At 42.1% G+C, this 24,945-nt stretch overlaps 1 protein-coding gene across 2 annotated transcripts in view; it reads right to left on the bottom strand.

Annotated features, from left to right (window-relative positions):
* The window catches only part of KIAA0232 (KIAA0232 ortholog), a 397,277-nt gene that overhangs the window by 366,559 nt on the left and 5,773 nt on the right, over window positions 1-24,945 (bottom strand). The gene's annotated exons all lie outside the window — the stretch shown is intronic.

The raw sequence follows: 24,945 nt of genomic DNA, 5'->3' as shown, positions 1-24,945 counted from the left end.
AGTCTTATACTCGAGTCAAGAATGCTTACGTTTTAACCATTTGAAAGATCATAGGGCCATTTGTGCTAATAAAAGTTGTTACAATAATCTTTTAAGAAAAAGAGCATAGGGATACAAATATATTCATATTATGCGGGACCTGAAACGTGCCACTAATTTCTCTGGCAGCACAGATCCATACAAATTAACCTATAATTTCAATTGTTGGAATCCTTTCTCCAGATGAGCTCTAAACAAAGCAATCAAAAATATGCATCTGATCTGTCAGTACCACTGAGCCATATAATATAAAGACAAAACAATCAACTATGTAAAATAACCATTAATTTGGAATACTCTTCCTTGCTATAAATCAATGGTAGGTCACGTAGAACTGTTAAAGAGAAAATAAAAAGTACTTGAATGCTATCTTGCCATATCTGATCGTTTTAATGAAGATGACTCTGAACTAGCTCTGGACATTATAGACCAACAGTAAATATGTCAGGAGTTGACATGTCTAAATGAGCTGCCAAATAAAAGTAGGTTATGGAAAAATCTATAGCCAGCCTTTGGCAGACTGGCTGTGGTCTTATTTTCCTATGGTCTACAAGCAGGATTGCAGGATTATAAAAGAAAGGAGCACATTCTATAATACAATGGCAAAGTCACAGCCATCAGCTCAAATTAACAAGCAGAAATGGTAAAATGCTATTCATTATGATTCCTGTACCTTTATTCCTTCTGCTCCTTCATTCACAACTATTTATGAAATTGCATGTACTGACTTCCATGTATGAGCAGAAAAAGCTTCTTATAAAGAATAATGTTGCACTAACAACTTTGGAGTGTGCATGTGCTCAATACTCTGCCCTTATTTTTGATTTTATCGTTTAAAACTTTATTCAGCAAAAATGCGATAGAGGACAAATAAAATAAGATGGATAAGAAAATACACATCAAAATATTTATACACACAAATATTCTAACATTATTATACCTCTAAAACAATACATTATTTTACATTGCATAAAAAAGCATTGAAGAAGGGTCTTCATCCAGAATGACGCACAGTCAATGTAACATTATAAATTAAGGTGCAGTTTGTAGTGCCTATCGTATCCAGTCTACCGGGCAATCAATAAAATTAAAACATAAAACGCAGTTTACTTCTCTTTCGATCGTAAATGGGTTTGTGAGCTAAAGATGTTCCTAAAATAATAGCCATGTAGCCCAAATGTAAAGTGTGAAGCGCAGAGGGACAGGCCAGGTCTAAAGTCCAAAGTACAACATTGCAATAGCTCATCTAAACTATTGAGAAAGAATTACCATCCAGAATGTGGAAGAACAAATCAAAATAACTTAATGAGTTAAGACCTTGTTTAACCGCATGCGCGCTAGCGGAATTCTGCTCCTGTGCTGAGTTTTTTAAAACCGCACTTTACATGACGAGCTGGGCTCGTCATGAGCGTGCGAGGAGGCTACCTCATGACGAGCCCAGCTCGTCATGAGCGAAGGGGTTAAAGGGCATTTTTTTTATCCTTCCTAATATTATTTGATTCAATACTATGCACGAATCACCCCAAAAGGGTATCTCGGTGTGCAGTCAACCTGAAGTAGCTGAAAGCAGTTCTATAAAACTGCAGTTTTTAATAATTTTCTCAATTTGCTTAAATCAAGGACGGTTCAACAGAAAACTAATTTGTGCTCAAACAAACCAAGAGGTACCCCTTTATCGACTAACCTAGGCCTGGATTTGAAAGCTCCCAGCGAGATGTCCTGCACTCTGTCTTTCAGAATGTCCTGGAACCAGTGAAGACCCAAAAAATACCAATCTCTTGAAGGCTTAGAAGTAACTTAGCGCGGGACACTATGTCCAATCCTGCAGACAGATCTAAGAGCACAAGCATGGCTGGGATGTGATATTCCGCGAGCACCTGATGATATCAGTCATGGCAACCCTCAATGCTGTTGCTCTGCTCCAAAAACAGATTGAGAAGGATCCAAGTCCTTATTCACTTTTAGATAGTCAGTCAGTTGTTTGCTAATTACACTTTCCAGTAGCTTGCATAGGATGGGAAGTAATGAGATGGGTCGATAGTTCAAAATAATGGATAGATCCACGTTGCTTTTTTGGGGGGATAGGTATAATCTGCTCCGATTTCCAGGCTGAGGGAATTATTCCTGTCTGTATAGATAGACTGAATGGCGATCTTATCGCTAGGGCAATATGGCTAGCTAATAAGGCTTGATCCTAGTCAGACAGGGGTCCATTGCAAATCCAGATTTTGCTCTTTCAGACACATGCTAAATTCCTTCCAGTGTAAAAGTTTGAAACTTCAAGCCTTTAGCACCTAGAATAAGGAGAGGGGCTGTCATTTAGCTCCGCAATGGATTAGTGCGACTTACTAGCAAGGTTTTGATAAATTTGCTTGATCTTGTCCTCAAAGAAATCAGCAAGGGAATTGCATAATTCCTGCGTAGCCTGATGTGGCTGGGTACAGGCAAGGGGGTGGACAATTCTTTAGAAAAATTACCCGCCGGATCAATTTGCTTGCTAATATAGGATTTTACGCGTCATTTTGATATTCAAGTGATATACAGAGTGCGCCTCATTAAAAGCAACTTTGTCATCTGGATCATAGGTTAGACACCAAAGTCTCTCTAGCTGCTTGCAGAACGCTTTTCCAGCATTAAGTTCTGCGGTAGAACAGGGAACAAAAGGTCTGTGTGAAGCATTTGTCTGAGTTCTTAATGGAGCAATGCAATCAAAGGCGAAATTTAAGGCAGACAAACTCCACCAGCATTTGATTAACTTCTAGTTCCTGTCTAGCTGAGGAAAAGTCAAACACAGCAGAGAAAGAGTTAGGAGAGACACAAAGCCATTGTCTTGTGGCACCTTCATTACCAGGTTGTTTCAGATCTGGATTTTTTCAGATTAGCAAGATGGAAACCTATCAAAGCATGGTCAGTCCTACCAGAACAATAAATAAAATGTAATCCTAAAAGACAGTTTTTCCCCTAGTTCAAAAGTATATAGGTCGATGTGCTGAAGATGTTCCCAAGTGGCTAGCTGTGGAACCCAACGTGACTGACCAGAACTAAGGTGCAACATACAATAATGCAATAGTGTTGCAGGGATTCTGCAAAAACACAGAATTATGCGCAGGAATATGGGACCTTCGTGTATAGGGACTAGGTCTTCCTACCACCTTAGTACCCACGAACCCAAGACTGCCTAGTTATAGTGTTGCACTTGCTCTACTACTCACTTACAGAGAAACAAATGATTAGACACCTCAGAACACAACACTCCCAGATCTCTCTGAAATCGCGGTAACAAGACACACCCTTTCGCTCAATCTTTGTCCACAATAAAATGCGACAGACACAAAACTGTTTAAAATATTTATTTTAACTAACATGCCCTAACATCCAGTATAAGTGTCACAACAAGCAGGAAAATGCATAGTACAAATATTGTCAGAATAGCAGCTAGTCAATAAATCATGAAGGGAGATGTCATCATAAAAAGACAATGGAGAAAGTACTATATGTTGCCTAAACTCCCTCCCCTTGCTAAGAAGATATATTATTATATAATAGAAGATCTCAGGGCTTTGTCAGCAGACCCCATACCTTAGCCTATAGACGGTAGATCTACATTATAGGTGCTGTCTCGCTTTTCTCCTTGGAAAGGTCACTCTCCAAGGGTGTCACCTATTTGCGTACCCCACTAAAAACCCAAGTACGCTGTCCAAACAACAGCTGCATCTGTATGTTTTGTCTAAGGGCTGGCCAGAACAAAATAACTAGGGGCATTGTTGTTCGACTTTCACATAAATGTTCAGTCAAAATCCCAGGAAAATGCAGAGAGCGAACACAGTGATGAGTTCTCATGTGAAAGCAGTCATGGAAATTATTGCAAAAATAAAGCGGTGTAGTAACGTGCGCAAAACAGCAGGCAAGCTGCAAAGTGCTCATGCTAAGTTGGTAAAAACCGACCATGTCCCTATGGGCAACATGTCAAAAGCAGACTTTCATTAACATCTCACAAACATACTCAAAAACAGACTCATGCCCTCCAAGCCACCATTAAAATCATATGGTAGTACTATCATAGTTAACAAGCACAGATATAAACAATTATGATCAAAAGAACTGAATTCCCATTTCATAACGATGGTTCAGCCCCATGTGGAATCTACTGGGGTCTCAAACAGTAGTTAGTTCTGGCGAGCAGTCTAGTAGTACTTTGTTTCCACTACGTCTATAAGCAGCAGAATCCCTAGTGAAGAATGGAATACAAAAGATAGCAAAACCTAATTGTAGTACAAAAACCTCTTTGCGGCTCTATTTAAACAAAGAATATGCACCACTGTATTCGATCGATACCGAGGTAACGCTTGAATAGTATTAATTGCTCTCATAAAGTGCTCAGTGGAAGAGGCTTCCCAGAGATCCTATCGCCCTAGATACGTTTTTGGATGTTATTGAGCCAATCTATTTTATGAAATCTATTCTGTTTGACTATCTCTTGGAGGGCATCAGTATAGGCTCTTATACACGTGCGACAACAACCACCAATTTGAGTTTTTACAGGTTTTTGTGACAAGCAAGGTGGTAACATCGTACAGTGACTGAATGAGAGCTGTACAGGAGTGGAAAGGACAGAGTACCAGAATAAAACTTTGGTGTTGCCCTGCTCTTCGGATCTTGCAAAATAGTTGTGAATTTGGCTGCACAGCTCAAGACACTCTGAGGAGATTTTATATGCCCGGCAATTTCAAACAAACAGAGGAACTTACTGGTGGAAATCTGCATAATTACTTGAAAACTAATTCAGAGTGTAATGTAATTTACCGAACATGTCTTTGGAATGTCACAGATGCAGCCTATGCTCTGATCAAAAATCATACAATATCTGAAAAAACTTAACTATTGATAATGCAAGCTTTAGGAATACAAGAGACTACAAACTATGCAAATGTGGCTTTTGTCACATTATTGTCAGGAGCACGATCAAGAAATGTAACAAAAAGATGAAAGATTTTGTCTTTCCTGTGAGAAAACACGAGACATCTTGGTTGTGCCAAGTCTCTTTAAGCAAAAAGGCATAAACATGCAAAAAATTAATTTCTTTAAAATAAGTTTTAGCAAAGCCAATAGGTTTCAACTTTTAAGGGCGCAATACAACTTTTTGACTTTGCGAGTGCCTTTTGCCAATGATATTCCACAACGATGGAAACAGAAGTGTGGTAATGAATCCGTTATGCATCATCACACATCCGAACAGCATCATGACACTACAGTTGCCTCAGGATGATGACATATATATGTGGCCATGAGTCAACAGGCATGCTCATGCCTTAGTCACTACGTGATGTCCATATTGTTTTTTGTTTTAAGTTACTGTTCCAAGAGGGCAATAGCCATCTTTGAATGGCAATTTAAAACACGCATTGGCAATGCCAACATTGCACATTTGCAAGACTTACAGCTATAGGCACAACAAATGACAATGTATTTTACCCATCTGTTGGTTTGGAGTGGAAGGCATGTGTTGTGGAATTATGTGGGTTGGAACGGATTGTTAGTTAAGGATTTGTGTGCCATGGTGGACAGACAGAGGGATAGGTAGTTTGTACACGAAGTAATGAATGAACTCCAGAGAGGGGAACAGATAGTGTGTGAGAAAGAGAAAAAGAAGGGGAAAGCAGGCGACAGACGCATGAAGGAGCGCCTGTGTATGGAGAAGAAACCTCAAAAAGAGGAGGAGAACATAAGAATGAGGGATAGAAACCTCGAAAAGGCACGGGAAAGAAACTGTGGTCGAAGACCGGTAGTCAAACAAATGAGAGAGGGGGGAGAGAGAGAGAGAGAGGGGAGGGAGAGAGAGAGAGAGGGGGAGGGAGAGAGAGAGAGAGAGGGGGAGAGAGAGAGAGAGAGAGAGAGAGAGAGAGAGAGAGAGAGAAGAGAGAGGGGAGAGAGAGAGAGGGGAGAGAGAGAGAGGGGAGAGAGAGAGAGGGGAGAGAGAGAGAGAGAGAGAGGGGAGAGAGAGAGGGGAGAGAGAGAGAGGGGAGAGAGAGAGGGGAGAGAGAGAGAGAGAGAGAGGGGAGAGAGAGAGAGAGAGAGAGGGGAGAGAGAGAGAGAGGAGAGAGAGAGAGAGAGAGAGAGAGAGAGAGAGAGAGAGAGAGAGAGAGAGAGAGAGAGAGAGAGAGAGAGAGAGGAGAGAGAGAGAGGGGAGAGAGAGAGAGGGGAGAGAGAGAGAGGGGAGAGAGAGAGAGGGGAGAGAGAGAGAGAGAGAGGGGAGAGAGAGAGAGAGAGGGGAGAGAGTGAGCGGATGTGGCGACTATGAGGCAGATGATACGGAGCACCAACCGCATTTCACCCATAATAATGGGGGAGACTCCTTCAATGAGATGATGGCCACCTATAACCTGGGTTTTGTCAACAAACTATGTACACCAACTGTGGAGTTCAGTCCCACTTTTGTGGGGAGAGGTCATAGCACATTGATTGACTTTATTACAATCTCGAATAGTCACGCAACCTGGCTATTCGATTTTGTAACCCACATTATCGGACTTAGTGATCATCTTCCACTTAACTTTTGCATAATACTACCACAGGTTAAAGAACGCTCACTGGCTGAAAGGTTGGCATGGACCAAAGGATGTACATTGGGTAGGCAAAACGGATACGCTCTCAAATGGGCATATAGTAACCCGGAGGTCACTGACAGTAATATAATAAAGCAAGCTATAATACCAATGACTAAATGCCTCCAGGAAGAGGTTACGCATCCAGAGGTACTAGACTCCTTTGCTGATATCACTAGGATTACACAAGACAATTTAAAGCGCCCTAGTAGAGAACACAAATCTTGTGAAAACCGGTGGTTCGATTCGACCTGTACGAAGGCCCATTCACGACTTAAAAGGGCCCTGCATAAATATCCCAGAAACCAGGACGAGATAAAAGACTGCAGGAAAGAGTACATGACAGCAAGAAAGTCCTGTAAGCGCAAAATTAACAAACATTTGCAATGCAATAGGTCTCGCATTAGGTAAGTTTGAGCTTTTAGTATTGTAAATGGCAATGTCTTTTTATTTTTGCAGTAGTTAAGTTTTGTTTGTATAAAAAGGAACATATAAAATATGGCTTGTACAAAAGTATCACATTTTAATGATAGATAGAAATAAATTTGATATGTACATGCGATTTCCAAACGAGGTAATTGGAAACATCACAAATATATTGTGCAAACTTTGCAATAGTGTTTTAGTTTTTTTAAGATATTTTTTTGAGAACATGATAATTAATACTTAATTAAAAGTGTCAGGCTTGTACTCCTCCTGCAGCGTTGAGCACAACAACGCATACCTCGCCTGAGTTCACGCAGGATGGGGAACCCACTGGTAAAAAAAAGTGTGTTGAAGTCAACCTGGAGTCGGGTGATTATCGGTTTTCGCAAATTTGGAAAGGAAGCTGTGATTGTAATACAAGCTTCCATTGTCTGTGGGTAGCCTGTGCGCTTGTATACACTATACAAATACATCTAAGCAGAGGCTGAAAGGCTAGGTGGAAGTGAGCAGCCTCTGTGAGGTGAATCCACAAGTTATGCCAGGAGGAGGCCCCATATAACAATTGTGATACCAATCTATCATTCAACCCCTCTCGCCACTCAATCTTTCCTCACCCTTCCTCTGTTCATCTCTCCGCCACTCTCCCTGTCTCTAGTTTCCCTTTGTCGCTCTCTCTCTCTTATTTTCGGTTCCTGTTGTCTCCTCTTTCATCCCAGGATGGGGGTGAATGCTTTTTTATCAATAAAACGGCAATTAAAGGTATTTTCCTTTTATCTGTTTCTAATTAGATTTTATTTTTAAAGTGCAAAGGTATTTAAAACTTGTGTGGTTTTTAGTGTTTTTCTCGCATTCCATTGCACATTATTTGAATGAAACTCCCAATCTCAGTCAGAGAAAACTGGCAGCAGGCACCTGCAGCTTGTCTGTCTAATCGATGTAAGCTACTGTGGAGGGAAAAAAGCCTCTTTCCCACACCGAAGACTTGTTAATTGTGATGCTCAAAAGAGGCACCTCCCACAAAAGCTCCATGACACCTTCTGAGGCCCGGGATGGAAGGAGGTGCAGCACATGATGTGCGTCCTCCAGCCATACAATTTATCATTTTGTAAATGACAACTGATGGGTATAATATATGGTCTGCTCAGACCACCTCTCACCTGAAGCTGCAGATGTCTATAGGTTAGAAAAATCTGCCCAGGCATTTGGGACTGATTTATCCCAGGCAAAAAAAAAAACATCCCAGTAGCTCTCTTCTGCCACAGACTCCCCGGGCACCGGCCGATTGCCCACCTTGCCAACTCAACCCTGGTTGTCCCCAATTACTTTGCGAGAGCACTGGGCAAGGAAGCTGCAAGAGAGGCCGCATCGGTCCCAGGTGACAAGCATCCTCAGTGGATCCACTCTGAATGGGCAACTTTTAATGAAACATCCCCCAACCCCACATTAGCATAAAATCGAACAGGGTTTCGCTAGAACCTGAAACTAACTTGTACCCCCAGTCAACCAGTCCTCTCACTGCCCCTGGAGACATGCTCCGGAGTCAAGTCCTGATTACCAAGTAACTGTGGCCAGATTCACAAAGCCCCTCCCTAGGGGCACAGCAAGAGTGCTGTGGGTCCTAAGCAAAGAAAGTGGTCTCTCTGCACCCACGATTGAGATGTAAAGACCTGCCTTAACCTACCAAGGTCGCCATCATAACCATTCATGGACACCAGTGAAACCACACCTGCTAGACTAATGATTGCTGCACCCCTGACCGTCGCCAAAGTGTATTAACGACCGGCACAAATGTCTTAATTTTTAAGGTATTAGCAAAGAGACCATTCAGTATACATGGTAGTCTATGCAGGTGGTAGATTTCCATACACACTCCTTTTTCTTCATGCATAATCCCGGGGATCTGTTACATAATGTACAATTTGTAAGAATATAAGTGGCCGAAACATGTGTTTGCTTGTTTTGTGTCACCTTTTCTACATGAAATTTCTTCTCCTACACAGCGTCCATGGAATAAGGAAGAGTTCACTTCCCTGCCCCTCCATGGAAAGGCACTTTACTCTAGAGTCATTTCATGTGATTTGCGTGGTGGGGAAGTGACTATTTGTGGGTGTTCAATACATTTAACATGACCCTCCTGCTAGCTGTTCTCGCAGAGCAGCACAACTCTTCCCCTATCATAAAATTACAGTAAAAGAAAATCCACCAAAACTGATGATTTTCCACATTGTGACACAAAAATCCACTAATCCTGATTCACAGCATCGGAATATGTGGATGAGGCATTTAAAATTACAAATAGCTTTTTGGTCTCCTATGAATTTGAATGATGTGCGTAATACGTACGTGCGTATTGCGTAAAACGCAAGCTGCAGTAATTACAAACAGATCCCCCGGTGCAATTCAAACAATTGATTTCTCTAAGCGAGAGCCTACCTCGCTGTACTGTGGACGGGAGACGCTGTGCCCGCCTCCCTGCTCGGGGCTGTGCTGACATTGGCGGCCGCCGAGGCAGGAAGACAGGCAAACACGGAGGAGACGTGGAGCCACTTCCTTTGGGCGGGACTTACGTCTTCTGAAGTCCCGCGCACGCGCCCACGGAGAGCGGGGCTCCCATGCCCGAGGGAGAGGCCCGGCTACCGAAGTCCCGAATGGCGGTAAGTGGGGCTTAGTTCTAGGGGGGAGGGGAGGGCGCTTGTGTGTGGGTGTATATGTGCGCGATGGCGGCGGCGGGGGGAGGGGAGTCTTTGTATGTGTGCGTGCGTGTAGGTGCGCTGGTGTGTGTGTGGGGGGTCTCTGTGTGTGCGTGTAGGTGCGCTAGTGTGTGTGTAGGTGCGGCGGCGACGGGGAGGGGGGGTGTGTGTGTGTGCCTGTGTATGCGTGTGGCTGTGTATGCATGTGGCTGTGATGTGCGCATGCGTGAGCGCGCGTGCACGCAGTGAAATCCAGCAGAAGAGAAGCGCGTGGCACCCTCTTGTCCGTCCTTCCCCCGAGACGGGCAACTATAAGTCTCCAGCTGGACGCATCCTTCAGATGCAGTACCAGCGAGACCTAAAAATGATGCGCGGGTGAATTTATATGAGGCTTCATTAAGAAGGGATAGCTCCTTGTTCTGGGCAGCAGTTAAGGCACCTTTTTTTAGCCCGGGGGACATGGCAAGAATTGAAGTGGCAATAACAGGAGATTCCTGGATAAACTTCTTTGCAGAAGTTTATAATCCTGGCAGGGCAAAGAAAATTGTAGATACGGGGTCAATAAGGCAGGGCCGACAGGAAAATTTTGAACAAATTAACATCACCATCACTAATAAGGAAATTGCAGAGGCCATCAAGCAAAGTAAGGGAGGCAAAGCTCCGGGAGCGGATTGTATCCCGATCGATTTATTTAAATATTCGATTGATTTATGGTCTCCCCTCCTTACACGTGTGCTGGAGGCAGCTGTGAATTGGGCTTTATTAATACCTGGTCTGATTCAATAATTATGCCAATATTTAAGAAAGGAGATCGGGAAAATCCCTCCTGCTACCGCCCTATATCCCTCCTGGATTCATTTATGAAAGTTACATGGAGGGTAATCCTGAACCGTCTACAGCAATGGGCAGAAGATGTAAATATCTTATCCCCGGTACAATACGGGTTAAAGGAGGGTCGGGGTACAGTGGAGCAGGTCGTAAATTTCTCAATGTTGATGGTAAAATATACTCCGGCAAGAGGGTAAACTCTACGCAGCGTTTGTAGACCTAAGTGCAGCATTGGACTGTGTTATTCACAGCCGATTATGGCAGATTTTAGAGGAAATGAAGGTGCTAATATCTTTTTTGAGACAACTCTATGTGGGTGCTAGGGGGAAAGTGAGATATGGCACTGAAGGATTATGTACTAAGCCGTTTCATGTCATGCGGGGGGGTAAGGCAAGGTTGCGTACTCGCCCCTTTTCTTTTCACACTGTATACGAACGACTTGGAAAAAGAACTGGTGGGTGAGGTGCGTGATTCCCCGCAGGTAAATCATAAACAAATTGTGTCACTTTTGTATGCGGACGATGCCGTGATAATGGCATGGACGCAAAGAGGCCTACAAACGGCATTAGATACATACATACAATTAATGGACAACAGAGGGCTGAAACTCAATGTACCCAAAACATTTGTAATGACCTCTGGTAAACGCAAAAATAGAGATTGCCTCCTATTTGCAGGGAATAAGAAAATTGTTCCAACTAAAACCTTCTCATACCTGGGTATTGTATTAGATGCATCTGGTTCATGGGGTCCAGCAATTAGAAACAGGTCTTTGTTGTTTAAAAGAGCTACGGCTGAACGCATGATATTTTCGAAAAAGATTGGGGAAAGACCGCCTGAAATTGTATTAAAAATATATCAGGCCAAGTGCATAAGTACAGCCATCTATGGGGCAGGTGTTTGGGGAATTTTTGATTATACATCTATACAAAAAGGTAGAAAATGCATTTTTAAGATTCATCCTGGCAATTCCCCAAAGTTCACCTGTTATTAATTGTCACTCAGAGTTGGGTATTCGTTATGTCAGCGATCTAATCAGTATGCAACCGATATTGTTATGGCATAGAGTTTGGACTTCGCCTGATCTTGTATTAAATAGAGATATTATTAATGATTGTCTGGGTTTGGACAAGGTCACCAGGATAACATGGCTGTCCTAGATCTGTAATTTTACAAAGGACTTAGGAAGACCTGAGTACTTTAATCTGCCAGAATCGCCGTGTAACATTTCGAGGAAGGATTTAAAGCTGCTTTGTTGGAACCACCTTGAAACCCTAAGGCTAGGAGTAGAATTAAGTAAAAAATGTGTAATGCAGCATCAACTTAGCCTAGTCTCGAACTCAATTCAACCATATTTAACTTGGTGTCTGGAGGGTTTCGACAGGTATCTATTGACAAGATTTAGGTTTGATGTCTTCTTTCAATTAATTTCATTTCCCAAAGTGAATGATTGGGACGGAACGCTGTGTAAATGCCCGTGTGACAACATGTCCGAACAATCTACGATGCATGCGATTTGTTTTTGTAAATTTTATGCTGCTGAAAGGTCTAGGTGGATTAAACCACTCTTAAAAAAACAGGGAACATGGCGACAGTGCCGTCCGGCCCTATTGTCTTTATTATCATTATATGATGTACACTGTGTGGCCGTAACGATTGTTCTTCTGTGTGGCCGTAATGATTGTTCTTTTAAAAAGTATCTTGAAAAAAAGGAAAAGCATAAATATTTTTTAACATTATATGTATTTATTGTTCTTAAATGTAAGTTTTTAACGTATCGTTTGTATAAGAAATGAACTTGTGGCTTTTATGATTTTATGTTTTCTGAAATCGAATAAAGCTTTTCAATTAATAAAAAAAAAATCAATCAATAATGCTCTTGACCCATAAACTTTTTTCAAATTATGTGATCCCGGGCAAATATTTGAGCCGTCATTTTCTTCTTTATCGCATATGAGAGCACCTTCAAACACATGAGTTCAGCACGTCTGCTGTACAATAAACACTTGTGTTTGATTTCATAGACTAAACTTTTTCTCCCTATACAATACAAATCTAGCCACATAAAGGGTACACATGACCGCTGACTTGGCTGGCTGGAGCAGGCAGCATTTTCTATGGTCTCCCGGCAGGCCGGGCAAGTGCTGGAAAGGTCCTGGCAGCACTTGAACCCTGCAGCCGTGTCTGGTTCAACAGTGCTGTGGGTGAGGTGGTGAACCCATCTTTTATGCTCCAGAAGTCTTGTGGTGAGTGAGACTTGGTTGCTGGGAGACAGGTACAAATGGGATGTTGTTGCTGGGCACAACGTACTTCCTGCATGGCTGGTTGACTCATGTTGTATCATAGGGAATGAGGAGTCTCTGCATACGCCTGGGAAATCTGTTTCCAAGAGGAAGCATGTCTAAGACTTGGAGGAGGTCGATTTATTTCAAAGTTCCAGAGCAGATTTGCAGGATTTAATTAATTCTATGGTAAAGGCTGCCTTGACTGAGTTTCAAGAAAATAAACTGAAACGAGATGGTGATGGTGGAATGGACAATCACTTAAGGCCAGGTATGTGCATGGTAAAGTTTTCTCTGATCTGTTGGCACATATTCTGGAGGTACTGGGATTCAGCCTAAGTCTCTTGTGGATGACTGCTTTGATTTTCAGTACAGTGCCTCTGTGGTGGATGACTTGCCCATGCACGATGCTATAAAGGCGACCGTTGCTGAGGAGTGGAAGTATGTGTGGATAAACAAGGTATCCCACGGTTCTTGAGCAAACGATAGCTGTTGGCACAGTTTGATTACCAATTCCCGCAGGTCTCAAGTAAAAAGGATCACGCACTCCTACTTTCTCAAAGTTAATCCAATAACGTCCTCATCTTGTGCGTGCAGTAGGGTTTCACTCTCTGATCCAAGAGTGTGAGAAACCAATGATTCAGAAACGTTCCCCGATTAGGTTAGTCCCCTCCTTGCACTGCTCAAAGATCCTAACCAGTAGGGATTCTGTAAAGTTCATAAATCTTGCTCAGAATTCAAGAATCGAGTTTCAATAAAGAATTTATTCATTGAATTCCTTCCTTCATGGGAGAGGCGGGTTGGACCCTTAGAAGGGAAGCTGGTGAGATGCTAAGATGGCCCCTCACATTAATACCATCTCATCTAAATTAATATTAGTACAAGTATATTACCTTCACTGTGCCTACCTCACCCCTAAACCTAGATATTGTGCGTGCCTCTTCCCTAGTCCCACATTTCTGATGTCCCCACGCACGGGCTGCCTTCTATCACATGCTATGGACATGCCATTTAATTGCCAGCTACTGAGGTGGGGTGGACACTTTGATGGTTGTTGGGATGGGAGGTGGAATTGTCCCTAAAGATAGTCCTACTGAGAATTTTTGAAGGAGAGTAGAGGTATGAGAGCTAAAGACGCATTAATTGGAGTAGCTTCGCGGTTGCAAAACGAGACATAGCCGGTGACGGAAAATGCCTACATCGTCCTCATTGACCCAATGGTGCCGAGGAGTAGACTGGTGTGCACAACATGAGAGGTCGTTGTATCAAGGGTGGGGCTTCCCGAAAAAACACACTAAGATATACAGCAAGTGATAAGATCACTTTAGATTTGGCACCCTGCAGTAATGTTGGTCAAATGTGCACAAGTGAGGGCTCTGTTACTGCTAAGCCATGATGAGCTTACACTAAGGTATTATGATTACACTTGTTATGGTGGCTATTTGAGGCTTGTGTTTTCTTATGCAATAAATCAAATTAGGTTTTTTTAATGTAAGTAGTTCCATGTGGAGCTGTGGAATGATACAAGTCGTCCATGAAAAAAAAGATGATTAAAAAAAAATGAACTCTAGACAGACAATACAAGAACAGGAAGGATAGCCATTAAATAGGACACAAGCAATTGCGACACACTACAAAGCCAGCTAATGATAAGCAATGGCTTTATCTTAAAGCCCACTTTATTTATTGAAATTGCCCACAATATGTCTTGACAACAGACAGCTAAAAACTAAAAGCTGTCTGTAGATGAAACCTAAAAAAAATCCTTCTGAAAGACCATGTTACCCTCTCAGGAATAAGGCCTGAAACTCACCACTATGATATAATAGAAGAACATGGCAGAAATGGCTTTTGTAGAAACAAAGACAGGACTAGATTTCAATGCCAGAAAGGAGCAAGATCTCTAACAGGCAAACAGAGTGAGAAGACCATGGGAGTGTGGCTTCACAATCTAATTTTGCACAAAAAATGTTTCAAAAGCGATGTTTAAATATGCTCCAATGGAAGACAATTGCTGAAAGGAGTCTATTTGATTAGATGAAGAGGCCAAACATGCTACAGTGGGAAAAAATGCCATTCAATGAGTCTACAGACCTTTATTAAAAAAAATAAAACAAGTATGTGCCATGCTGCTCCATGTGGTTCAATCCCATGATCCCCTAATGCGTTTTGTATCTCCTTTGTCCAAGTGTTTATTTCTGCACCACTGTGTTAACCCCTTCCGTGCTCCTGTCGGCCGTTGGCCGATGGGAGCACTCCCTCCCCAGTGCTGCCGTCGGCCAACGGCCGACGCAGCTCCGCCCACCCCTTAGAACGCCCGCAACGGACAAACCGCTGCGGTTAAGGCGTTAGTTTTCCACCACTTCTTGATCCTTGATCAGTTGGTCTCCTGCCTCAACAAAGAGCTCTCTATTCTGATAATTGTCTATTGATCGACACTGCCACTTATGAAGTTCCCCCAGCCCACTCTATATTGTACCTACTATATCGAAGGGATCCGCTTTGCTCTTTCAATTCCTGTATTTTTCCCATTTTGTCCCCATCTACAAAACATGACACCTTACAAAATTCTGGACAATCAAATTAAGGAGTGAATTAGAATATGTGAAAATACAGTGCAATACAGCACACATATACGAATATTTTAATGCTTTAGTGCACATGTGATATATCAAGCATGCATTATGTGCAAGCGTGAGAATAGATATGTGCAAGCACAAGGAAAGACACACATGAGCAGGAGAAAATACATACAAACCTGAGGAGAGACTGTTGCAATTTTACTACAAGCATTGTTGTCACTGCTGTACCTGTACTAGGGGGCGAAGCTTGCAATGGTGGTGTGATGTACAGCCTGTGGATGTAGGCTAAGCCGATAATGCTGGTGCTGTTGTGTCTGTACTGTGTACAAGGGTATCCCAGACTGGTGCTGCCTAAGCTGCACCTGTAAACATGCGTGCTATGGAGGATTCAGAAAACTTTTTCACCATGAAAAACCCGAAAGTATTTGCTTTTCAGTTCCCATTCATTCACACCAACCTGAACTTAAAAGAATTAGGAAATAGCTTGTCACAGAACAAGATTAACAAACAACTAAATCTATTTTACCAAAATCATCTCTTGGGGAGATTTAGATAAGCAAAGCACTTGGGTGTGGGTGCCAAAGAGGGATGTTAGTATCTTGGAAAGAAGCAGTAGGATATGGGCCCTTAAGATGTTTAACTACAGTTCTCTATTTTACATAAATGACAATGCAAATGTATTCATGTAGAGTATGGAGCAACATCAGGGACATTATTCACCCACTCCAGCATTGAAGGAACATATTCAATAGAAATTTCAATATTCTTGACTTTGTTTTAGCAAACAGTTCTAAGCGGAAACAGGATGTACTTCGTTCTTAGGAAAGGAAGGAGAAGTTAGAAAACCACAACATTATGAAAAATATTTGTACTAGGCAACTATAATTTTTTTGTTGTTGGTCCTGCAAAACGTTTGATCAACGTCCAGATGTAGCAAAAGTAGAGGTAAACATTACTTGAGAAAAAAAAAAGGATTTTGCTAATTCTATTCAAATGTATAGCAGCCTACCACCACAAATTTCATAATCTACAAGACAGTATGCCTCATCAATGAAATGCCTCAACTGAGATGAGGCATTTGGTCTAATCCCTAATGATGACATCCTAGCTGACCCTCTTTTAGTGCCTTAAATAATTTGTGATGAGTCACCACACTGTCTGCCTACACATTCTATATTTGGCAGAAACCCAATGACAAGATTCCTCCGACAGTTTACAAAAGTATAGTTGGTGTTCATTTAAGGTGGGTTTTTTTACTGCTTGATCTCTGGCGGCAGAGTTTTGCCTTTTACATGGTAACTGCTAATCTATTTCCCTGCAATTCACAATCATTGTAAATAAATAGAATTTACTAACAAATTAAATTTGTATACGTTTCTATTGGGTGCTTAATCGCTAGTCTTTGAAAGTGCGGGATCAGTCTATTTTGTTTATGACAAAAAACATCAAGAGTACAGCTACAAGTTTCATGCTATAAATATATCCTGCATACTTATAGTATAAGAACATCTCTGGGCGCTTTAGGGCTTCTATGTCAAATAGGGTCACTGATGGCTTTAGCCCTCTGCAAACTAAAAATAGCTTTCAAATCAAATGGATTTGCGCTTGATTCATATGTCAAACATCAAACAGAAATTAAATTGGACACCCACGTTCTATTTGCAGCTGGCAAAAAAAAACACAAAGATTCTTCACAGAACCACAAAAAAGTAATATTTATGCGTTTAAACACTGTTCTGCACCATGATTGTTTTGAAAGCAGGCAAAAAAACCACAAAGATTCTTTACAGAACCACAAAAAAAGTAATATGTATGCGTTTAAACACTGTTGTGCACCATGATTGTTTTAAAAGCAGTCCAACAGAGATGGGATTAAGTGTTTGTTTTTTTTTACTGAAAAAGTTGGTTCCATTTGATAGACAGATCTTCGGTCAAAGAAATAAAATAGCTGGGTGTGGGCATGCTAAAAAGGTTCTCAACTACAGATACAACTGCATGGCGTATTGCAGAGGTTACACTGAGCTATTAAAAAATGCTGTAGGTGAAGCGGCACTTGGAACTTTCAACTTCTTATTTTAGTTTGCTTGGAATAATTGTTTCACCATGCACCTAGTGCCTGCGTTGCAGGAAAGCCAGACATGTTTGCTTTTACAATGCTTGTTCTGAGACGGTGTACAATTTCCACTTACCACGTGTGAATATAGAAAGTACTTATACGTTCTTATTAATAAGCAGTGCTTTTCACCATGCACTTCCACTCAAAGTACATCTTTGGCAGGAGCTGAATGGAGCCAGAGACACTTCCCCCACGAGTTCTAGTTTCTGAAGTATTGCTCAGGTGAGGAAGAGGAAGTCAAAAGGAAATTGGAGTGAATCATAATCTATATTGAGGACAGGCGAGGGCATCAGAGGGGCGGGACATTTATGCTCTACCAAGCCCAGGTTTCTGTTGGCAAGGGGCCAATAAGGGTAGTGAATCAGCGATTACGTGTTCTTTACCATAACGTCCTCGGGTCGCTTCCTGAATCTTATTAATCATGTAAACTTTTAATTACTACACAAGTTGGTTTTAGCCTGGTTCACAATCAAAATAGCTTTTGGACACTGTAATAAAGATGAATCCTCAGAATAAAGATTAAAATTAAGTATTTATTTGTAAGTCATATCCACTCAGCATCAACGACCTAGACCTTAGTCTTCTCAGTTCAGAAAATACAATGCCCTGCAAACATTCTATGTTACATAACATCACATTCTGTGATGTCATTAGTACTAACAATAAAGTTCTAAAACAACCCTAGGTAAGTACAACACAGTCCCTTTACTAATAAAAAAATAAGAAAATACAACTAAATAATTGAAACAAGGAAGAGTAAACAGTGATTAATTCAAATCATAGTCTTTAAATTTCACTGGCAAGTTTCTAAACCTACCAGAGGATCTTCTTGAACATTCTGTGTTATCAGTCTCAGCTGGTATATTATCTTGCATTTGTTTTTTCTTTATCACAATCTGGGTGCTTCATGCATTTCACTAACCTCGACATAATCCACGTGCACTCAGTATCAATGTTTACAACATTCTTCTTTATGGACACAATGGTAAAAGGACCAATAAAGGAACTCATACCCGTATATTTGGGGTTCTTTACCAAAACTTTCTCTCCAATATTCAATTTCCTAGTTTTTACATGCATCCTGGAATCATATCCATTTTTGTACTTACGTTGATGATCAGATATCCTGGAACGTCTCTCTTCTAGGGATAACCCTGAACTATAGCACTCAGGCAACCAACTGGGATTAAGTTTTGAAACAGCCTTTCTACCCCTCAATGCTTCAAAAGGAGATCTTAAAGTTGGGGTGTAGTGCGGTGTGCCCACCAAGTGTCTGTCTAAATACTGCTAAAAGGAGAACTGTGTGTTAATAGCGCGCTGTGCACAATATTTAACAATCCTGTTCATCCTTTCAGTTAAGCCATTGGCTTGTGGTGAGTACAATGCAGTCTTTTGATGGATGATATTATTGTCCTTAAGAAAATCACCCATCTCATGCGATGCAAATTGTACACCATTGTCAGAAACCAAGAATTTGGGTATTCCTTCGGAAGCAAAAACTTCTTTAAGAAAATCTAAAACAATCCTAGTACTTTACAGAAGCAACACATTTGGTAACAACCCACTTTGACATATAATCAACCAAAAGGATTACATAGCGTTCATAAGAAGGCAGTAAGTCAGAGAGGCCCATGATATCTAATCCAAGTTCAGATCAAACCAAATCAGGTACATCAACTGGAAATAATGGTGCATGATTACTATTGCGGGATTTATCACTCTCAGCACAAGTCACACACTCTCTCACAACATCCTCAATCACACGATCCATTCCAGGCCACCAATATCTTTCTCTCACCCGAGTTTTGGTGAGGCTCCGACCAAGATGGCCTTCATGGGCAGTGTTAACAATCGTGTTTCTAAATTTAACTGGTGGAATCACTCTTTCACCTCATGAGGTTTCCACACGTAAATGAAAGTTCATCCCTCACTGTCCAATACACTTTGAGATCTTGCTCAAGAACCTTATACTCAGGCCAACCCTGATTGATCCACATTCTCAGTTTTGCCAGTTCTTCATCCTTGCCCACAGCATCTGACCACTCATCTTTGGACAAGGCAAGTTCAGTCATCCAGAATACACCAGACTCACTTATTCCATAAACTCCCTCAACCTCACACACTGTTGCTTTCACTTCAATAGGCAAACGAGAGAGACAGTCGGCAGACTTATCGCTCAAACCTGATATGTACTGTACTCTAAAATTATATTCTTGTAAACCCTCACTCCAACGTTTTTTCCTTGCTGTGATATGTTCACTGTGTCTACACGAAAATATCTGTACCAAAGGACGATGGTCTGATCTCACAAGAAAGGGAATCCCCCAAAGATAAAACTTTAAATGTTGTATGGCCCAAAACACGCCCAAAGCTTCCCTCTCCACACATGAATAATTTCTCTCTGCATCTCGGAGTGCTCTTGACGCAAAAGCTACTGTTTTCTCCTCTCCATTGACCATCTGAGAAAGTACAGCGCCCAAACCTTTAAGGCTAGCATCAGTGGTCAAAATGGTTCTCTTGTTGACATCAAAATGTCCTAAATGTGGGCATTTTACCAATTTCATTCTTGACGGTATCAAAAGCAACCTGACAATCTTCGACCAAGAAAAATGTGAGCCTTTCTTCAATAAAGTTCTAATGGGATCAGTCACACTAGCAAATCCACGAACAAACTTAGAATAGAACTCTGCAAGTTCCAAGAATGACCTCACTTGTTCTTTGTCAGTAGGCCTGGGGGCATCTCTTACACTCTGCGCAAGTTCCAACTTTGGCTGTATCCCTTCACCGGAAAATTATGTGTCCCAAATACGACACCGTTGTCTCACCAATGCGACATTTTTCTTTTTTCAGTCAGTCCATTGACTCCTAACTTTACCAAAACTTCTAGCAAAGTATCACTATGCTTCTTCTCATTTTCACCATAAATCAGAATGTCGTCCGGAAAGAACATTATGTTTCTCACACCCTCCAGCACCTTCTTCATGACCCTCTGGAAGTATGCTGCTGCTGGTGCCAGTCCAAATGGCATTCCTAAAAAACTGTAAGCTCCCAGAGGTGTAACGAAAGAAGTAAGGTGTCTCAAATACCTTGTGCAGAGGAATCTGGTGGTACGCAGACAAGTCCGATACGCTAAACACACAGGCGCCTTTGAGAATACTGAGCGATTCTGAAATATTAGGCAGCGGTTGCCGGTCAACCCAAATCCACTCGGTCAAGCCCCTCAAATCCACACACATTTTGACATTGATCCCACCATCCTTTGGGGCCAAAACAATTGGGGCCAACCATTCTGATGCTTCTATTTCCTTAATAATTCCTAACTTCAATAGCCTATCCAACTCTTTTTAGCAGCTCTATCATCCTGTTGGGTACCTTTCTCACCTTATGCACGCATGGTACTACATTCTTCTTCAGAATTATGCGGTGCTCAAAACCTTTCAGACAACTAAGATTATCTGTGAACACTTCAGGGAATTGTTTTAAGTACAAGTCTTGCTGATCACTCGGTGTGCTGACAAACATTACTTGATCTTTGGGGTCCTTAGCACAAGGATTTAACATTATTCCCAAGTCGCGTTGATGTCTCCATCCCAATAAATTTTCACCTCTTCCTGCTACATAAATTTTACCAACTGTCTTCCTGTCTTTAAACTAGCTACAACCCTCAACATAACCCAGCACATTTATTTTTGCACCCCCGTAGCTATCTGGATTTATGTCAGGGGGATTTAAAGTAAAGTAGTGCTATCCAAACCTACTATCCCATCCTCGTCGCCAGTGTAATAAAGATGAATCCTCAGAATAAAGTTCTTGCTCCTCTGAAAACAACCCTCAACGCAGCTGCCCGAATGGTCACTGGAATAAAGAAACTTGATCACATCTCTCCAGCACTAAAGGAACTCAAATGGTTACCAATAGAATTGCGGGCGAACTTTCTAACAGCCTGCCTCACCCACAAAGCCCTTCACACTGGCAAACCTGAAAATATGGCGTCCAAACTTAAACAAGCATTTGCAATGCAATAGGTCTCGCATTAGGAAAGTTTGAGCTATTGGTTTTGTAAATGACAATAATTTTATTTATGTGTTGGTTTTGAAAATAGCTAAATTAATAGATTTGTCATATACAATGCCAATAGTTATAACTTTCGCAAATGTGACACCTATAGCATTTGTAATGCAACATGTTTTGTATTTAAGTGACTTAGATGTATTGATATTACAAATAACAATGGCTTTTAATTTTTTTAAATAATTAATACTTAAATAAAAGTGATCTTTTTAATTTAAAAAAAAAAGTGATCTTTTTGTGACATTTGTAATAAAGCTTGAAACACATTATGAGACCAAGACCAAACAAACATATTACACACTCAACTAATGACGACAGAGGTAAAAGAGTCATGCAATACCCGCATACCCAAGGATAGGTGACAGCTGAGACTGTGCAAATTCGAACTAACAAGAGGTTGAGAAAGAACAGGTGTGCAGGGGGTAACACCGATGGTCAAAAGGGGGAGGATTGTCCACAAAGTCTTTACTTGTCTGAATTCATGGCAATGTAGTAAGACGTGAAATGTGAACACTCGTGCTGATATATTTCCCTTTCTCTCAACTACTCTTACAACACGTAATCCCCGTTATTCCGTGGCTTATTTAATTAAGGTGTATACATGTTGACGTTTTAGACGAGTGTTTTTGGGTACTTGGTTTATATAGAACTCAATCCTGGCTAGGGATGAGACCTTTTAACATAAAAATCGCGCATAGGCGGAGAGTGCCCATCTAGACAAAGTGAAAATCTAAAAGCGGACAACAGATACCGCTAGAGAAGCGTAAACAAAGACCTTCCCTGCCCCCTCCACTCCTTCTTTCCATATGGCAGCGCTCCGAATTAGAATAGACCCGAGGGAGTAGACGTCTCACTTCCCCCTAGGCAATGCGATCTCTGGAACGGTAATGTCCCAGAGCCCTGGGGCACGCAGTGTTCCTGCAGCCTACAGCAACCTTCAGACCCTGCAATGACCACACTGGGGAGGACGGGGTCTCATTCTGAAACAGTACACGCATCCTCCTCTCCAGTCAACCCCCTTCCCACGCCATCACCAATCCGATCCGGATCTTGAACAGGATGTAAACACCATACACCCTTAATGCCCGACACCCGAGAACAAGCAGAGCACCTTACTCTCCAGCTTTCAAAAGCACTTCTGACTCGAGTCTGGGATATGACTAAAAGCCCCTAAATAAAACAAGGTATTACCCGTGAAAGGAAACCCGTGGACCTACCTGTGGGCTTTATGTCTGCAGTCCGGATTAGAACGGAAGCCAGGCAACTTGTTTTGGGACGGGGGCGGGGCCGCAAACAGGAAGCGGACGGGAGCCCCGCGCTTCTGTAATCAGCCGGAAGATTTGCCTGTGAACTAGCGGAGCTCCCGTGGTCGTGGAGAGCCCCGCCTGTTGTGAAGACTGAACCGCAGGCTGCCGAGGGAGACAGGGACACAGGGACACACGAAAAGACCCTGGTAAGTGTGGGGGGAGGGGGTGCGCGCGTGTATGTGCGTGTGTGTGTGCGTGTGTCTGTCTGCGTGTGTGTGGCTGTCTGCGTGTGTCTGTCTATGTGTGCGCGCGCCTGTATGTGTGTGCATGCAGAGGGGTGGGGGCTGGCTGTGTCTGTGTGCCATTAATGCATGCGAGCAGAGCGACGCGAAAGCAGGGGCTGGGAGTTCATCTGCGCAGGCGCGGCTCAGACGCTCGCTCCCGAGGTGAAATCCGACCTCGTCAAAGCGCGCGTCTGGTAGCTGTCCACTCTCCTAAATACGGGCAGCATAAGTTGGCGAGCTGATGCATTCATGCTTCGCATGAATGCAACATCAGCTCGCCCTAAAAAGCAGGTCAGAACAGGAACCTCCGTAGCTCTAACACCTTACTTCTGATCCCACTAAAAACTCGAAAACAAAAAACCAAGGACCGGCCCTTTGCTGGTAATGCGCCCAAAATTTGGAACTCCATCCCCCCCCCCCCACATCAGAACGATTCCTTCCTTCCCGAAATTCAAAAGTCAGCTCAAAATCATGTTCCTTGATCGCTTCTTAACTATCAGATAGGACCAGCATGGAATGTCTTAAGAGATTCTGCTCCCCGTCCAGATGGGGATTGCCAAAATCCTGTAATGGATCTCTCCCTCTTCCTCCTACTGCGACTCATACCCTGAATGTCTCGTTGTACTGTACTGCATTGTGCTTTGCTTGCTCTCTTTTGCACCGCTTTGTAATTATGTGAAGCGCTCCGATACCTTACGGTCTGGCTAGTGCTATATAAAACTTTCTAAATAACAAATAAAAAAAATATCCACTCAGCATCAACGAACTAGACCTTAGTCTTCTCAGTTCAGAAAATCCAAAGCCCTGCAAACATTCTATGTTACATAACACCACATTCTGTATTTTCATTACCACTAACAAGAAAGTTCTATAACAACCCTAGGTAAATACAACACACACCCACACAGAATAGATCTTCTAGCCAGTGTTTTCGGCATCTGTGTTGCAAGTATAAGCTGTTAAACATCATCAACTAATGAAGTAGCCATAACCAAATATTAACAATTGGAAATAAATGTAAACACATTTTAACTAAAAACCTGCAATCATATACCTCTCGGTTTCATGCTGCGTTACTTTGTAAAACATCTTTCGTTTTTATTTAGGATTCCATGTACTACCCAGAGCTCTGAGTGTAACAAGCCCTAGTGTGACATTCCTAGTAGTGACGTCAGGAAAGACAGATATAGTTTTTACATTCTAGCTGTCACGGTCTAAAGCGCTCCTTTTATCCAACAAGCACCTGGGGTTGGCGTCTCTTTGGATATCTGCTCATATTTAACTTTATTACGTTCCTGACAATGATGCAAATTAATACAATATGTAATACAAAATGTTCATGTTGGCTCTTAACATGGCACTGAATGTCAGTGGCTTCCCTCAGGCCAGATCTACTACAATAGGCAGATTCACTATGCGAATGCCACTCATCACTTTAGCCCGAGACCTCACAAAAGTGAAGACAGTAGTGCCTTTCTCCATTGCCACAAATGTCTGATCCCAGTGGACTGCACAACTGCCTTTTTCCTAGTTGAACTACTGTAGGATTCAAAGTCCCTGGTGCTACATCCATGGCAGAATTCTCTCATCAGTTTATTGTTCAAGCACACACAGTAGGCTATCATGCACAGGAGACCAGTGTCACAGTTGTTCTGAACAGTGCTGTAAGTGATGCCAGTGTATTTGTTTTCAGAGTGTTTTCATTCTCAGAGATGGGGGCGAGGAGGTGCAACACCCAACGGTTTGGTGTGCACCCAGATTAATGTGTTCCCAAATTA

The sequence above is a fragment of the Lissotriton helveticus genome, chromosome 2_2 (genome assembly GCF_964261635.1).
Source record: "Lissotriton helveticus chromosome 2_2, aLisHel1.1, whole genome shotgun sequence".
Lineage (NCBI taxonomy): Eukaryota > Metazoa > Chordata > Amphibia > Caudata > Salamandridae > Lissotriton > Lissotriton helveticus.
Note: the sequence above shows the minus strand (reverse complement) of the source record. Positions and strands in the feature narration are given on the sequence as shown.